Source organism: Quercus suber, unplaced genomic scaffold, assembly GCF_002906115.3.
Source record: "Quercus suber isolate HL8 unplaced genomic scaffold, Cork oak 2.0 scaffold_894, whole genome shotgun sequence".
Lineage (NCBI taxonomy): Eukaryota > Viridiplantae > Streptophyta > Magnoliopsida > Fagales > Fagaceae > Quercus > Quercus suber.
Window position 1 is genome coordinate 49,462 of NW_027070320.1, and position 5,011 is coordinate 54,472.

The following is a 5,011-nucleotide window of genomic DNA, read 5'->3' on the forward strand; positions in this document are numbered from 1 at the left end:
AGAGAGATCATCAGAGAGGAGGTTATAACAATAATCATTCCAAGAGGGATTTTCCCAACCAGGCGCCGTCTATGGGGGCTCAAGTGGTTAATTCGCTGTTTAAAAAGCTAGTTTATCAGATACTAGAGAAAATAAAAAATGAACCATACTTCAAATGGCGCAATAAGATGGGTGGGGATTTATCCAGGAGGAACTAGAGCCTCTATTGCCATTATCATTAGTACATAAGGCACATAACTGAGGATTGCAGGACTCTGCATACTCGTCTAAATCAATAGGTGAAGGCAGGGAAGCTCAATCAGTTCTTGCGACTGCCTACAGGTAGATAGGGCACTCGGGAGCTGGATTTCACAGGGATGGCACTCCTCGGCCAGCGTTGGGCACTATTAACGTGATCTTTGCCAAGCCAAGGAGTGATGTTGGGGTGAGTACTAGGGTCATGTCTGTGGTTGGGGGCCCTGATTTAGAGGACAAGGGTTAGAATCCTAAAAAAGCTAAGGTGTTGGCCACCCTTACCTTAGGTTTTTCAGAAAAAAAGAAGGAGGGAACATTCTAGTTGCATAATGATGCTTTAGTAGTCACCATAAGGATTGGTGACTATGACGTAAAGAGGGTGTTAGTTGACCAAGGTAGTGGGGCAGAGATCATGTATCTTGATTTGTATAAGGGGTTAAATTTAAAACCCAAAGATCTGGAAAAGTATGAATCACCATTGGTGGGTTTTGATGGGAGGATGGTAATCTCCCGTGGAATGATAAGGTTACCCGTGCAAGTTGGGGACGAGGAGGTGCAAGTCAACTTCATTGTTGTAAAAGCTTATTCTCCATACACGGCTATCTTGGCCAGACCTTGGCTTCATGCTATGGGTGCAGTTTCTTCAACCCTGCATCTAAAAGTCAAGTATCCCACGCAAGGAAGAGTGGGGGAGCTAGTCGGTAGCCAGGTAATGGCTAGGCAATGTTTGGTGTCAGTGATCATACAGCATCTTGTGGATCCTATTATGATGGAAAAAGAGCAAATCCCATAGCAACTAAAGGGTTCTCTAGGAAGATTGGAGGCCGAGACGTGCAGAGAGTTATCTGAGGAGCTAGAAGGGTAGTAACAGGGCAGGAGGAAGAGAGATATTTTCAAGTGGGGTCCTAGTTGCCACCATTGGAAAATGCTGAATTGGTGAAGTTTTTAAAAGTCAACATTGATGTGTTTACTTGGAGCACTTATGATATACCAGGGATTAAGCCTGAGTTTATATGTCATCAATTAAATGTGAATCCCAATGCTACACTAGGTAAGCAACCTCCTCGGCATTCATCAAAAGAGCATGCTGAGGCAGTAAGTGTAGAAGTAAAAAAGTTGAAACAGGCTAGGGCAATCAAGGAGATTTTTTACCCCGAATGATTAGCTAACACTATGTTAGTGAAAAAGAAGAACGGAAAGTGGCATGTGTGTGGATTTCACAGATTTGAATAAGGTTTGCCCGAAGGACCCTTATCCGATTCCTCGGATTAATCAATTGGTGGATGCAATAGTAGGGCATCCTCGGATGAGTTTTTTGATGCCTTCCAAAGGTATCATCAAATACCTTTATCGTTGTCTGATCAAGAGAAGACTGCTTTTTGTGCCCTTGATGGGAACTACCATTATCGTGTGATGCCCTTTGGCTTTAAGAATGCAGGGTCCACTTATCAAAGAATAGTGACGTGGATGTTTGAGTCCCAAATTGAGAGGAATGTGGAGGTGTACATAGATGATATGGTGGTGAAGAGCAAGCAGGTTGAGGAACATTTGGTAGACTTGGGGGAAGTATTCTTGGTGTTAAGGTAGCATAAGTTACACTTGAACACATCTAAATGTTCTTTTAGGGTTAGCTCGGGAAAATTTATGGGCTACATGATAACACACCGAGAAATTGAGGTCAATCCCGATCAGATTAAGGCTATTAATAGCTTGCATCCTCCTCGGAACCCCAAGGCAGTGCAGAAATTGACTGGTATGGCAGCGACTTTGAATAGGTTCATTTCTGACAGGTGTCGTCCTTTTTTCCAGCTTCTTCATAAGTGGAAGGACTTTCATTGAACCGAAGAGTGTGTAGTGTCCTTCGAGGAGCTCAAGCAATATTTGTCAAGCCTTCTAATCTTCTCTAGGCTCGAGAAGGAGGAGGTGCTATATGTGTATTTGGCAGTTACAAATTATGCTGTCAGTTTGGTCTTGGTCAAGAATGAGGATGGGGTCCAAAAGCCTATCTACTATGTTAGTAAGTCCTTGCAGGAGGCTGAGACACGTTATTTACCCCTGAAGAAGGAAATTTTGGACATTATGCAAGCCACTAAGAAGCTTTCTCATTACTTTCAAGCTCACACTATGGTGGTGCTAACCCAGCTCCCTTTACAAGCTCTTTTACAAAAATCAAACTATACAAGCAGAATTACTAAGTGGAGAACCATGCTATGTGCATATGATGTCAAATACATGTCTCGGACTACCATAAAAGGGTAAGTCCTAGCTGACTTTGTGGCGGAATTCACCAAGGGTATAGTAAGTGAGGAAGAAAAAGCATTAGGTGTTATGACCACCTCGGCCTTGGTTATTCCCCCTTGAGAAGTTTACACTGATGGTGCAGCTAACTGAAAAGGAGCAGGAATAGGGATTGTGTTGATCACTCCTGAGAAGCTGATAATGCAGAAATCATTATGGTTGAGTTTCTTAGCCACCAATAATGATGATGAGTTCGAAGCTCTGTTAGCTGGAATGGCTATGGTCAGTGAGCTAAGAGGAGAAGTGGTAAAGTTATATTTTGATTCTCGGTTGGTGGTAGGCCAAGTCAATGGGGAGTTTGAGGCCTGAGATGAAAGGATGCGGGGATATTTTGCTAAAGTAAAGCAGGCTCAGGCCCAATTTAGGAGTTTTGTTTTAAAGCAAATCCCTAAAGGACAAAACTCCCATGCTAACTCTTTAGCGATGCTGGCAACTTCTCTGGGGTCAAGTCTTCCTTGGATTGTTATTATTGAAAATATGGCTAATTCTAGTCTTACGAAGAGGCCCTTTGACCGAAGTGCATAGCATCCAAGTTAGGGCGAGCTAGATGGACTCTTTGGTAACCTTTTTGAAATAGGGTTTGTTGCCCGAAAACAAGGGGGAGGCCGAAAAGGTGCGTAGGAAGGCTTTATGTTATTGGCTATCTAAAGAACAAAAGTTGTACAAGTTCTCTTACTTAGGGCTATATTTATTGTATATGCATCCTGAAGTAGTGGAGCTCTTATTGGAAGAATTACATGAGGGGATATGTGGGAGTCGCACCGGAGGAAGTTCTTTGGCCCACAAAGTCCTCACCTAGGGATATTGGTGGCCGAGTATGCAGAAAACATCTCAAGATTATATAAGGAAGTGTGACCAATGTCAAAGATATGTCCCAAATATTCATCAACTAGGGGGAGTCTTAAATCCACTTTCCAGCCTTTAGCCATTTGCTCAGTGGGACTTGGACATAATGTGACCATTTCCTCGAGCTATAGGGAACCGAAGGTGGCTCTTCGTCGGGACGGACTATTTTACCAAGTGGGTAAAAGTTGAGCCATTTGCTAATATTAGGGACGTGGATGCCAAAAGGTTTATCTAGAGGAATATCATCACTAGGTTTGGAGTCTCACATACATTGATCTTAGATAATGGGCTTTAGTTTGATAGTAAGGCCTTCCGAAGATATTGTGGGGAGTTGGAGATTAGGAACAGGTATTCTATACCTGCTTACCCTCAAGGAAATAGCTAGGTCGACGCTACTAATAAGGTCATAATGTTTGGGTTGAAGAAGAGGCTAGATGATGCAAAAGGGAAATAGGTGGACGAACTGCCCCATGTGTTGTGGACCTATCGTACTGCACCCCAAAGATCAACGGGAGAAACGCCTTTCTCAATGACCTATGGGGTAGAAGTGTTAATCCCTCTTGAGTTATGGTTCCTGATCCTAAGAACTGCCCAGTTCAGTGTTGGGGAAAATAACTATCTGCTGTTAGACAACTTGGATGTGGCTGAGGAAAGGAGAGAAGTGGCCACAGTAAAAATGACACATTACCAGCAAAGACTTAAGCAGGGGTATGATAAGAGAGTGAGGTTAAAGCCTTTAGCTCTAAGAGATTTGGATTTGAGAAAGGTGGTGGGAACAGCAAAAAACCTCGCCTAGGGAAAGTTGGGGCCTAATTAGAAGCGGTCGTACAAGATAACTTCAGTGGCTGGCATTGGGGCTTATTACTTAGAAGACTTGGATGAAAGTTTAATTCCTTGTCCTTAGAATGTAAATAATTTGCGGTGCTATTATTATTATTATTATTAATGCTATGAACTTCTTTGTTATTCTTGTTAGGTTTATTTACACTTCATTATGGATGCGTTTGTTGAGGTAATCATTATGTATGGAAAAGTTCTAAGTGTTAAACAGAACATTAGCCTTGTTCGACTCCTCGAGTCATAAGCCTTGTGCAAATTAACAGTTCTAGAAAAAACCTTCTAAGTGTTGGCCAAGATCTAGGTTTAATGTGGCTCCTTGGGTCATAAATTGCGAATGAATTGGTTTTTGCAGGAAGCTACCTAAGTAAGGAGTGAAGTTAAGAAGTTTGAGTACTTTCTTGGGTTTCAGGATTAGTGCAAATGGGTGTGCTTTAGGATTCCAAGTCCAACTTAAGGTAAGTTTGTATTCACATTTTTATTAAGTTCTATTACTTAGTCTAGTAATTCTGTAATTGTCTTATAAGTCGTTCTAGATTGAATAGAGGGATAAGAAGTGTTGAGTAAGTTAATCACAAGTTAGTGTGGTGCAATTGTCACAAGGAAAAGGAAATAACATGAAATGCAAGCTAACAAGTAAAAGTTAAATAGACAGAAGAGCATAAACTAAAGTTTAACTTTTTTCATTAAATTTTGAGAATTGAAGTACAATAGGAAGAAAAGGAAGGCATCAACTAGGTTTAAGCCCAATTACAAAGTTAACTATTATCTTCTAAGTCTAATGCTATGTAGATGC